Source organism: Sapajus apella, unplaced genomic scaffold (genome assembly GCF_009761245.1).
Source record: "Sapajus apella isolate SASKATOON/1434 unplaced genomic scaffold, GSC_monkey_1.0 scaffold114, whole genome shotgun sequence".
NCBI classification, from domain to species: Eukaryota; Metazoa; Chordata; class Mammalia; order Primates; family Cebidae; genus Sapajus; species Sapajus apella.
In genome coordinates, this window is record NW_022437054.1 from 4,012,289 (window position 1) to 4,025,174 (window position 12,886).

The 12,886-nt window shown below is 44.3% G+C and overlaps 1 pseudogene; it reads right to left on the reverse strand.

Annotated features, from left to right (window-relative positions):
- Positions 1-3,635: 3,635 nt before the first annotated feature.
- On the reverse strand, positions 3,636-4,723 carry LOC116537853 (annotated as a pseudogene).
- Positions 4,724-12,886: the final 8,163 nt, after the last annotated feature.

Sequence of the window (12,886 nt, forward strand, 5' to 3'; positions counted from 1 at the left end):
AAAAAAAAAATTTTTCTGTTTTTCTGTTTATCGGTGAAACAATTTCAATGACTAAACATAAACATTAACTAGTACTGATATAATTGTTATATTTAAATATATTTAGTTGTAATTACTCTCTAAGGGGTACAAGTTGGAACTTCAGTCATTCATTGATTCAGGACTTTAGTCCCTTAAAAGCACACTCGATGGCCCAGTGCAGTAGAAATGACATTGAGAATATAATGGTGCGTATCCTCAGGAAACATAATCTAGTGGTGAACAAGGCACAGTCTCACGTAAGTATAATCCTACACAGGTGTAATAAAGTTTGTAAGAAGGTACAAAGTTTTGTAGAATCAGAGGTGTGGAGTCATTTTCAGAGTTTCAGGGAGGTGAAAGCAGCTTCTATGATTTGTCCCTTTAAGCCCTAGAGGATGGGATTGCAACCGATGAATCGGCTCAAGGAGAAAGGCGGTTCAGCAGGGACCCCACGATGTTCAAGTGCATGGGGCAGTACAGTTGGTTAGAGTTTGGGGCTAGAAGGGTAATTTGGACCAAGTCACAAACTGTATGAGTGGGTCTGTTAGGAAGAGGCAGCTTCACTCAGTGAGCAACCAAGAGAAACCAATGAAGATTTTTGACCAGAGGACCCCCATGATCAAAGCAAAGCTCAGGGTGACCAGGCAGGGACTTGTGTGCAGAAGAAAGAGAAGGGCAAGGCTAGGAGACAGACAGATAAGTGAAGAAAACATGGCTGTGAGCCAGAGGAGTGTTGCTGAAGGAGCTGAGAGGGGAGTGGAGAGAGGAGATGCTGGGAGAGAGGAGCTCAGCGGTGAGCTAGGGCAGCACCAACGAAGGCAGAATCAACGATCGGCAGCTTCAACCAAACGCAGCAGAGGAAGGAGACGGGCGAGCCTGGAGTCACAAAGTGACAGATGGTGTCATGAGAAGGAGCTGACTCAGCGCAAGATTGTGAATTCTGCTATTGACGCCGTGTCGAGGTGAGTGAAGGAGCTGCCACAGGCTGCACAGCATGGAGTGGAGACACAATGGAGGTGGGTGGGGAGCCGGGGGCACTTGAAGAGTTCTCAGCATGCACGTGAAGTTACGGGGTCCCAGGCAGGGCCAGGGTGGGCGGGGAAATGGAACCCACAGGAAGGTCGTGAGTCACCATCCATGCAGCCTCCCTCCTCTGTGCAGCCTTGGATGGGACCAGCTCTGCCAGAACCATTGTCTTTTATTGTCACAGTCCCCTGGCTTGTCATGGCTCTGCACACATGGCCAGCTTTGTGTAATGAGACTGGCAGTATCTCATTCTAGTTCTGTTCCTCTCTCTAGCAAAAGCAGATAGCTAGCTTCCTACGGTTTACAGGAAGACAGAACTCCATTTGTCCCTCCAAGTTCCCTGATTTCAGCCACTGTATTATTTTAATAGCATAAATATAAAACAGAAGAAAAGTTATGAAAATCCTCCAGGCCAATGATCTGCATAGAACCTCATGGTCATTGTCCCCATTCAGTTCACCTTTGTATACGTCTTAGAAATAGCCCTTTCAGGGTAGAGCTCTTGGGATTTCTAACCAATGTCAAAGACTACCTTAGCAACTCATGTTTATAGGAGAATATTTTCTATACAGATGGGTTTCTGAAATATAGTTAAAATTATAACAATGTGGCCGGGTTGGAACACAATTTCTTAGATGCACTTACACCCAAAGTCACATGTTTTCTTTCCCTATCTATAAACTGATAATCTACTGGCCTCCTTTCATGACTGGATGGTAAAAAAATGGGACATGGAAAGGAAAAGAAAGAAACAGATTTGTGTTTAGAAGAGTTGGCTGTTGTGAAGAAATGTTGAGTCAGGGCCAGGCACAGTGGCTCACACCTGTAATCTCAACACTTTGGGAGGCCGAGGTGGGAGGATCACCTGAGGTCAGGAGTTCAAGACCATCCTGGCCAACATGGTGAAACCCTGTCTCTACTAAAAATACAAACATTAGCAGGGCATGGTGGTGGGCACCTATAATCCCAGCTACTCGGGAGGCTGAGGCAGGAGAATCGCTTGAGCCCGGGAGGTGGAGGTTGCAGTGAGCTGAGATTGCGCCACTGCACTCCAGCCTGAGCAATTGAATGGGACTCTGCCTCAAAAAAAAAACAAAAAAAAGAAAAAGAAATCCTGAGTCGGGACTCTCTAAAGAAACAAACAGGTTGGAAAGTCCTCAAATATTTGACCAGGAACAGTCAGAGACTCAGATGGCCTTTTCCTCCAGCCCTACCCTACTCTGCCCTAAGAAGCCAAATGGAGGACTTCCTCTACCACCCAACTTTGGTCTTTTATTTATTTTTTTATTTTTTATTGTAAAGTGACAGAGTCTCCTATGTTGCCCAGGCTGGAGGAGGGCAGTGGCTATACACAAGCTTAGTCCCACTACTGATCTGCCGACCAGTGTGCAAGTTTTGACCTGTTCCCTTCCTGACCTGGGCTGGCTCATCCCTCCGCAGGCAAGCTGGTGGTCTCCTGCTTCCAGAAGGTCACCATCTTGATGTGGAACTTAGCACAGACACCTCATCCATTGGCATAGCATACTACAGCCCATAACTCCTGAGCTCAAGCAATCCTCCTGCCTCATTCTCCTGAGTAGCTGGGCCTACAGGCACACACCACGACACCTGGCTCATGTTTTATTTTTATGTTTTGTAAAGACAGGATCTCATTGTGTTGCCTAGGCTTGTCTTGAACTCCTGGGCTCAAGCAATTCTCCCACCTCAGCCTCCCAAAGTATTGGGATTACAAGCATGAGCCACCATGCCCAGCCTGATTCTGTTTCTTGTTAAAAATATTGACCTCAGAATAAAATCGCCACCTCTGTCTCCTAAGTGACTGAGTGTCTTGATTCATATCCCAATAGCCCCTTCAGTTTGTTACTGTCTCTTGGCATTCTTAAGTCAGGAATTGACCCTGACTCCAATTAACCTAGTAAGGATGGTTCCAGAAGCAGCCTCTCCTAACGCCAGCAGCACATCTCCTTGACATTACTGGAATAGTCTTCTCTCATGAAAAAATAAAAATAAAAAAACAAAACACAATGGAAAGAGAATCTAGAAGTAGTGGGGGCAAAGTATCTCTCCCTCCCCTCCGAAGAAGCATGAGTTGAGTTCTCCCACACAGCATCAGAGCTTTTTTTTTTTTCTTTTTTTTGGCCAGCCAGGGCTCCTTTTATTCATTCAGGGGTGGGTTTTTGAAACACAGTGCAACTTTTATAGAAAGTCGAGGGTGCCAGGAAAGTGGGTCTACCAGGTGCAGGGACGCGCAAGAAGCTTGCTGGAACGTTCAAGCTCTAAGGATGCCCTTGATACACTGGCCTCAGCTGCTGGCCCAGAAGGTGCCGCAAGGACCTCAGCATGAGATCAGGGTGCCTGCTTCGTCAGAAGCTCAGGACTGTGTCCACCCTGTCCTCGATACGAACAATGGTGTGCAAAAAAATTAAAAAACTGAAAATATCTTCACTCAGGATCACAGATTAGGCTTCGCATGGTGTCTCTTGGCCTAAGAAATGTTCAGGCCGTGTAGGAAGTGTCGGGCCCTTTCCATCCTTCCACAGAACAGGACATCACCAGCTACCTGCTGTAGGCCCTGGGGAGCCCTGCCTTCACAGCGGCATCTCCTCAGCCACCTTCTTCAGGAGTCCAGTAGAGAATCCTGATGTCCCCCATGCTGTCAGCCTCCCGGATTTTCAGGCGTACTTCTGGTTTGTCTTTCTCCACTAGGAGGACAGCTGGCAATGGTAGCAAAAGGAGATCAGCATCCAGGGGACATAGATGTCGAGGAGGACGATGGCGAGGAGGACAATGGTAAGGAGGACGATGGTGAGGACATAGATGGTGAGGAGGACATAGATGGTGAGGAGGACATAGATGGTGAGGACATAGATGGTGAGGAGGACATAGATGGTGAGGAGGACATAGATGGTGAGGAGGGCATAGATGGTGAGGAGGGCATAGATGGTGAGGAGGACTTAGATGGTGAGGAGGGCATAGATGGTGAGGAGGCTGACGGTGAGGAGGACATAGATGATGAGGAGGACTTAGATGGTGAGGAGGGCATAGATGATGAGGAGGACTTAGATGGTGAGGAGGGCATAGATGGTGAGGACTTAGATGGTGAGGCGGCTGATGGAGAGGAAGACATAGATGGTGAGGAAGGCCGATAGTGAGGGCCGGCAGTGAGAGCCCTGAGACCCGCGGCCTCCAGCGGGCTGTGGAGCCGGAAGTGGCCTCGGGCCGGGCAGGCGCGCTCCGCCAGAGATGGCGGCCGGCGGCTGAGCAGGAAGCCCCCCCGTCGCAGCACAGCGCCCGCTTCTCCCGACGCGGCCCGGGTCCCTCCGCCGCTCTGTGAGGGGTCGGGCCGTTTCTCCACTGCAGACTCCGTGTGGCACAGCTCGCCGTAGCTGGCGTTAGACGAGGAAAGCCACCTCTCCAGACACTCCTGTGCGCGGTGCCCAACGTGCGGGTGCAGCCACGTGGGGACGCCAGGCGCTGCCCGTTTGCGCCCTCGTGGCAGATCCGCAGAAGGCACCGTGGCTCGGTGTGTCCGAGGCACGGATGTTGGTGGAGAGGAGCCGGCCATCACATTATAGAGCGGTCCAAGGCCCATGGCCTCCGCGGCCTTGCAGAAGGCAGGGCTGCCAGAGCAGTCACGCAGGGAGCCAGGGAGGTGGCAGCAGTCACCGGTCCTCATGGCCACGGGGGGCCCGTATCCTCAGGGGCCGAGGTCCGTGGTCCCAGGAGCCTGATCCGAGGCCGGGCTGCCCCGCAGGCCCCTCTGTTGGCCCCAGTCCTGCCCCCGGCACGGCCCCGCGGGCTCCACCCGGTAAGGGGATTTGCAGGAGGCGCCTGGGAGGGAGACTGTGCTGCATCCCAGCAGGACTTCTCATGGACAAGGCAGATCTAAGCAAGGTGGGCAGAACACAGCCACGGGAACCACAGGTAATGCAGCAGCAAGAAGGGAAGCTCTCTGTCATCCACTTGACACAAATATTTTGTAAAGAAACAATGGAACTTATTAGCAGAGGCACTGATGTGGTTTGGCTGTGTCCCCACCCAAATCTCAACTTGAATTGTATCTCCCAGAATTCCCACGTGTTTGGGGAGGCACGCAAGGGGAGGTAATTGAATCATGGGAGCCTGTCTTTCCCATGCTATTCTCATGATAAGGAATAAGTCTCACAAGATGTGATGGGTTTATCAGGAGTTTCTACTTTTGCTTCTTCCTCATTTATGTCCTGTGCCTGCCATGTGAGAAGTGCCTTTCACCCCCCCACTATGATTCTGAGGCCTCCCCAGCCATGTGGAACTGTAAGTCCAATTAAACCTCTTTTTCTTCCCATTATCGGGTATGTCTTTATCAGCAGCATGAAAACAGACTAATTTAGGGACCCACCAAGGGGAGAGCCTAGGTTCCACTACAGAGAAATGGAAAATAGACCATCATTTAACCAGCCCTAGTCTTACGGAGATGCTGAATAGCCTTGGAAATACAGCTGCATAATGAGAGCAATTGATGATCAACTCCTATTTCAATTTAGAAACCAGAGTCACCATGAAGTAATGAAACAAACTCAAATTCATTTTCCTAAAACCAGGTTGGATATTCTCATTTAAAATTTAGAGTGTGTCTCCAGTTGCTTTTTTGGGCCAATGGGAAGAAAGTAGTAAGTGGTTTTGTTAATTATTATTAGCATTTTTATTCTCTCTAGAAAATATAGAAGTAGCAACAAGTTAAAATAACTCTCATTTTGAATCACAATAAAAATTCATTAAGTCAGACTACATTGGTACAAAGTTATAATCATTAAAAAAAAAAAAACTCAAAGATATTATTCTACTAATAGGGTAAGTAAGATTGCAGGGGAACGTTAACGCACCTCAGAGGGACAAGGGAAAACATTCTTAAGTACTATCCTAGATAGGTAAGTACCAGGTTATTGATTATATACCTAATAAGCTGATCACCAATCTTTCATGATTCAACAAACCAACCATTCCTCTTGAAATGGATTGGGCCAGGATTGTGGTGAGCATTCAGCTGTCCCTCTATTTTTATTTTCTTTTAAAAAAGATTATGCAGCCATGATTTAAGGCACAGGGCATCCCCCAGCAGGCAAACATATGTGGTGCCTGCCTCAGGGGATTTGAAATATAATGACATATTTGACTATGGAAACAATGTTTTTAAACCCTACAATTTATTAAAAATTATATATTATCAGTCTGGTTTTAAATATTCTAGCATTCAGGATTTTCCCTAATTTGGGCTTAACCCTCTTTTCAGTTAATCTTATCTAACTCTGATAGTATTGTATATCTAGAAGAGACTGAGATTCTGGGATCAAATTCTATCACTTTAATGCAATGGAGGCCACATTCCTGGAAAATGAAATGACTTGTGCAAGACCAAATAGCAAGTTGGTAGCAAAATCAGAACAGAAACTCAGATCTCCTGATGAGCTGAAAAGTCTTCTTTCTGCATACTCTGCTTTGTCCGTCCTCTGTTAGAAAATTACACTGAGAAAATGCATGAGAATACAAATTGCCAAGAAAAGCCGAGTATCCAGAATATATAAATATCTCCCATGAGCAAATAAGAAAAAATCAAAAGAGAAAATGAAAACAGGAAAAGGACATCAACAGGCAATATACAGAAGAGAAAATCTAAATTGCCAAATAATATATAAAAAGAAGATCCACCCAACTGGTTATCAGGAAAGTAAAAAATAAGTCGAAATGCAATTTTATACTCGTAAGGTAGGTACTTAATTCTGGAAATACCAAATGAGGACCAGAACACGGAGTGGTGAAAACTCCACACCCTGTTTATAGGTTAACAGGAGAATTGATTGGTACAATCACATCAGGAAGCCACTTGGCAAGATTAATAAAGCTGAAGACATCATTGCCCAAGACCCAGTAACTCCACCTCCAGGTACATACCCTAAAGAAGTTCCAAACACAGGTGCACAGGGAGACATGGGTAAGAATGTTCTTTTTAACACTTTAATAGGGAAAATATTAGAAGCAAATATACCTCAATATATTTGAAAATCAATTGGGTATAGATACATTATGGCATACTGATACAGTGGCATAATAAAGAACATTTAAAATGAATTAACGACATCTATGTGTATTAGGGCTCCAAAACATGATGAGAGAGAGAAATAGTGTGAAAACATAGAAACTGTACAGTAGGATACTGTTCTTATAATTTTTTAAAAAACCCAAACCAATACCATATGTTATTTTAATTTTATACATACCTATAGTAAAGATGAACAAAGAATGTGGTTTTAGTTTTGTAGTGAAGGCATTAAAACACTGATGTAAATATTACATACCTAATTCAAGATAAGGATTGCCTCTTGGTGTGAAGGATGAGAAATTAAATGGCTCGGTCGAGGGTGGAACAGGACTATGGTGAGACTTCAATTGTCCCTCCATTTTTATTTTATTTAAAATGTATGTGGCAAAATGTTATATTTCTGCCTGTATGCTTCTACATGCTTTAAAGATTTTATTGCCAAATTTAATTGACAAAAGTAGTCTTGTTTTAATTAACATAATTTATCTTATGTTCATTAAAAACTCAGGATGCCGTGCAGAATGTGAATCTAAGCAATGTGAGGATGATTGTGGAGGGGAAAAAGATTAAATGTTTTTAAAGTTTCTAAGCAATTTTACAGAGTAACTTGAAAGACTCTTGGATTGCTTTGCTTCTTAGTGATTTTCTTTTCAAGAGAGGATTTTTCTAGATTCATATTAGCTGTATCTAAAATCTCCCAAATTGTTCTTTGATTCCTGTTTCATAGATAAGATAGATGATAGATGATTGATAGATAGATAGATAGATAGATAGATAGATATAGATGATTAGATAGATAGATATGATTGATAGATGATGGATGGATAGATAAATATGATTGATTGATAGATATGACTGATAGAAGATACATTGATATCAGATAGATAGATAGAATAACCTATTGCACAGTTCTTACTCTCTAATGTGTGGCTTTCTCTCCTAACAATTTATAAGATTTTGGATTTCTGGCGTAAAGTGTGGGATATGAAAGAGATTGGAGAGAAAAGGAGAAAGCCAGGAATTTTCCCAAGACTTTCTTTTTAATCAGCAGTTTTCCGTAAGTTTGCCCTCATTTACAATTTCCTTTCAATGTCACCCTCAACATGCTGAATTATAATACCATTATCAAGTAGAGAGGGGGCCAGAATGACTTTTGAGATTTTCTTTTCAAACCCTGAGACTTGGAATCTACACACTCAGCATCCTTCTCAAACTCGGGATTGTCTGATCCAAAGGGGCTGCCGCTGCAGGAACAATCGCCATTACACAGAATCCAGATGGAATCTTCCAGGGCTTGACTGGAAGGAATTGTCTTTGGTGGCTAATTATTCATCAACAACTGATTAAACTTCCTGAATAAAGCTCATTTGTTCACAAGCATATATTGGACACTGCTGCTCCCCAGAGCTGACTAACAGAAGAGAGAACCAGTGAGTGGACAGACCCAGGGCAAGCCCCATGCCCCAGTTTGTATGCCTCATTCTGGCCTTTCTCCCTTATCCTCTCTCTGCCCCTACCGAGTACCAGCTCTGTCGGGAGACCCCACCCAGGCGGCACTGAAGGTAATGAGAGGCAGACCCCAGATAGAACAGCATAGTGGATCTATCCATGGGGGCCAACAGCCTGAGAGACTTATGGGCTGACAGCATTCCAGGCTGAAGGCCCCGAGCAGATTCTGATCCGAGTATTTATTCTCTTCTTAACAGGTGACTGTTATTAATAAACAGGTGTTCTATATTTACTCATAACTCACAAATATACCAAGTAGGCAGCTGTTACCGCCTACCACTAATTACAAACTGAAAGGTATTCTCCACAAAGGAGCCGCGGGGGCAGGGCAAACTTAATGTTCCTCAACATGCCCAGATGCCTGACCTCTCCCACTTACACAGCCACATTCGGCTCTCTCCAGCCCCAGAGCCCCCAAACCACCACTGCTGAGGGGCTGAAGGCTGCTTTGGTCACAGGTAACCAACCTCAGAAAGCTGGCCCTGGCTCCCCTGTGACGGTCCCTTTCCACACCCTGCCTCTGTCCCCATAGTCCTGTAGTCAGCACCCACCTTTCCCAATAGTTACGACTCTGCTTTGCTCACCTCTCCAACCCCACGGCCCCGCCTGCCAAGCCCTGTGCCCAGCACACGGCAAATACTCCACTCACATCTTCTGAATGAACTCTCTTACACTATCTCAAGGCAAGCTGTCCTAAGTGCAAACAAGCGGTCCAGATCAGCAAAGGAGATGAAAAGACAAGATGGGTTCAGCTGAGAGGCCCTGGAAAAGGATTCATTAAACTCTTTGTGATTGGACAGAGTTAAAACAGGCTCTGAAGGTGGCTTGCTTGGACAGAGAGAGAGACTCAAAGTCTTTTTCACTGGGAGAACAAGTGCAGGAACAAGAGCTCTGACATTTAGGATGTGATGGCAGGACTCCTTCTTGGAAAATTCAATAGGCAAAGCAAGGTCAAGTCCCTTCCACCACTTTTCTCCCCTTCAGGGTGTGAAAGTCCTCTAAAATATGAGGTCAAAAAAGTTGGTCACAGTCTAATAGACCGTGCGAGTGAGGCTGCCAAATGAACAAAAGATGTGATCACTTTCCAGGAACCACTCTTTTGGCTGCCTCCTGCTCTTGCTTATTGGAACCCGTAGAGAGGGCCCAGGTTTGGGTTAGGCTTTGAGAAGTAATCTGAGTGGTGAGAAGAGCCCCTTCCGAACGATTTGTTTTTCTCATACAATTCAGCAATGGTGTCCACTCTGGAAAAAAAAAAAAAAAAAAGACAAAGTTAACCTTCAGAATCCAACTTATCCATCTACAAACATATTAAAACTCAAACTTTTTGAAGTTAATAAAAGAGGATCACCCTGAAGCATCCTTTTCAGCACCGGGTGTAACACTCACCATCGTGGAGCGTGAAAGCAGCTGTTGGTGCCCATCTGATCTCACCTTTTCTCCTGCTGCCAGACCAGTCCCAAGTGATTCTTAATGTAGATGGAGAGAGTAATTTTGACTAGAAATGTTTCCTGAGGTTTTAAACCCCATCTATCAAATCCCTTTTTGGTTAAAAAGGGGGCTGTAATATTAACCAACAAATGTTCTAGCTTTCACCGTAGTGAGGAAAGACGTTACTTGTTGCCTAAACAGCCACAGTTGGGTTAATTCACCTCAACTCTTAGAGACAGCAATTGGAGAAATTTCCATCACTGAACACAGATGGCACGTGGAATATTATTCCTGCCAGACTCACAACATAGCATGGTCACCACTCAGGCACCCGAAGGACAACTGGACTAGCTTCCTCTGCCGATGAGGATCTTGAAGAGTTCTGTGAACTCAGGATATCATCTGCACACTAACAGAAATTGACTACGTAGTAATAGATTATCTTCAGAAGTACCTATCGCTAAGTATCAAACTTTGCACAAAGTCGAGTCCTTTACTTAAATTCTTATTTTATTTACTTGTATTATTTTACTCATTCTAGTGTTACTTATTTTGTTACTATTTGATCTTTTGCTATTTACTTTGTTGTTACTGCAAAGGACCTCATGTGGACTAATCTCCACTCATCTGGACTCCGCTTCGTCACGAACAAGCACTGATCAGTTTTGTGCTGCTGCGTGGTTCCTCGGGATTCAAAGCCAGGCACCCTGATGCTCTTCATGCTTTGACCAATGCCAGTGCTCATGTAATAAAGGACTTCTTTTAATTCAAAAGAGGATTGGTCTTTTTAGGCTTCAAATTCATGCACCTTTAGTTCCCATCCCAATCATCAGCCCTGGAGAAGAGAGCAAGGCCCTCTTTAGAAGATTTTGCAAATCTGATAAACTGTGCATTGACCCAACCCAAGGATTTTCCAGTCCTGGACAATATTGCTGGACATCAGGTGGAGAAATGATAGTCACTGTGAATCTTGGTTAAATGAGCTTTATCTCTCCAGCTTCGGTTTCCTTGCCTGCAAAATCAAGATAATAAGCCTTCTTAAAGAACTTCTTTAGCAGTTCTTTAGGACATCTTTAAAAGCTCAATGCCTGGCACACAGAAGGACATCTTTAAAAGGACATCTTTAGAAGCTCAATGCCTGGCACACAGAAGATACTCAGTACTTTACCCCTCACTCCCTTACGCCCCAGCTTCTCAAAAGAACCCTTGCTTAAGAGTCATGGAGTGTCCAGGAAATTCCCAACAAACCTCACAACCTAGATGAAAGTCAAATGAGTGTTTTTACACATAGAGTAAAGCCACATTTATCCTGACTCTAATGCAAATGCTGTGATCATTTCATCAAAGACCTTCCTTCAAAAAGAATTGCTTCATGAACAAGGCTAATTACAAGGCCAAGAATATCAAATGCAGGATATTTTAAAATCCTGGCAGTGTTTCCCACTCAAGACCTTTACACAGTTCAAAAGCTTTGCTCACATGTGCTGATGGTCAGTTTCCCTTATCCATCCATTTGTTCAGGTGGTGATGGGCGAGCAATGTTAACAGGGAAGCCGGGTTATTTGAAGACTAGTAAAAGTTTATTTCCTCAATAAATTCTGTATTTGAGATTTGTAATAACTTGGTCTTATTTTCTCTAAATGATGCCAAATAAAAGTTTATATGAGATAGCTCAGGCTTCAAGTGAAGAACCAAGAGACCAAAAGTCACTCTCTCACCTGAGAACAACAGCACTCCTGGTACCCTGTCTCTCACCAGATGTGGGCTGATGCTAACACGTCCCCGCCATGCTCCACCTGAATGCAAATTTGTATGTCACCTTCCCTAATCCTTGACCTACTTGTGCAACCTAATTATTGCCTTAAACTGTTTATTCATGATGTGTTTTGCCATGCATTTTTTCTCTTAGGCAAAACCCTCTCTGATTTATGGGAAGCTGAAATCATGTGTTTTTGGTTATTCTTTAAAGCACCGAAATGTTACTTTGTAGAGCTAATTTAATGTCCAAAATGTTTTTCAAAGACTTTTTTCTTGGGACTAAAGTTCAATATTTTGCCCAGGGAAATCAATCCCCAGACCCGAAGGACTAAGTCTGGCTTATGATCGCAAGTATCTGAGTTTGCAGGAGGCATTCGATTCAGCAAACTCAGTGTCACTTCCACCAGAAGAATCCCGGAAATCTGGTCACTGTGCCTTGTGGGGAAGTCTGCCATGACCTTTGGGGTGGGCCACAAAGAGCTTAAATTTATTCCTCTGGGAAGTCTGTGTTTTGGAAGTCATTTTTCTCACAAGACCAATAATCCCGAATTCATTTTTCCATTCAAATACAGCATCTTTTGAGCATTTCCAGGCAATATGTAAAAAGATGTACTTGAAGAGATGCCTGCTCTGCTTTGAAATTTTAAACCTGACTATAAAATGTTTTCACTTAAGAATGTTCTTGGGAGATGTTGGTAAAAGGGTACAACGTTTCAGTTGTGTAGGACAGATAAATTATTGTTTTAAAAGAATGTTCTGCTATCCCTAACTCAAAATTGGAGAATCCAGGGACAATTCTTAGGCAAGTTATGCTCCTCAGAGCTGTCTAACAGTGTCTGCATGCCTGCAGGACCCTTGCTCTCTATGGCCTCCCTGTCTTGTTGAGCTCCCCTCCCTGACCCCACCTCCATCAACACAACCAACTCTCACCGAGTCTGACCAGGCACGGGAAACCACCCTGCACCAGGGAACCTAATAGTTGGTGAACTTGGGTACTTTCTCCTTAATCCACACTGTGAATATTGTTTATCCCACCCACATAAACGAATAGCCTATCATACATTTGGA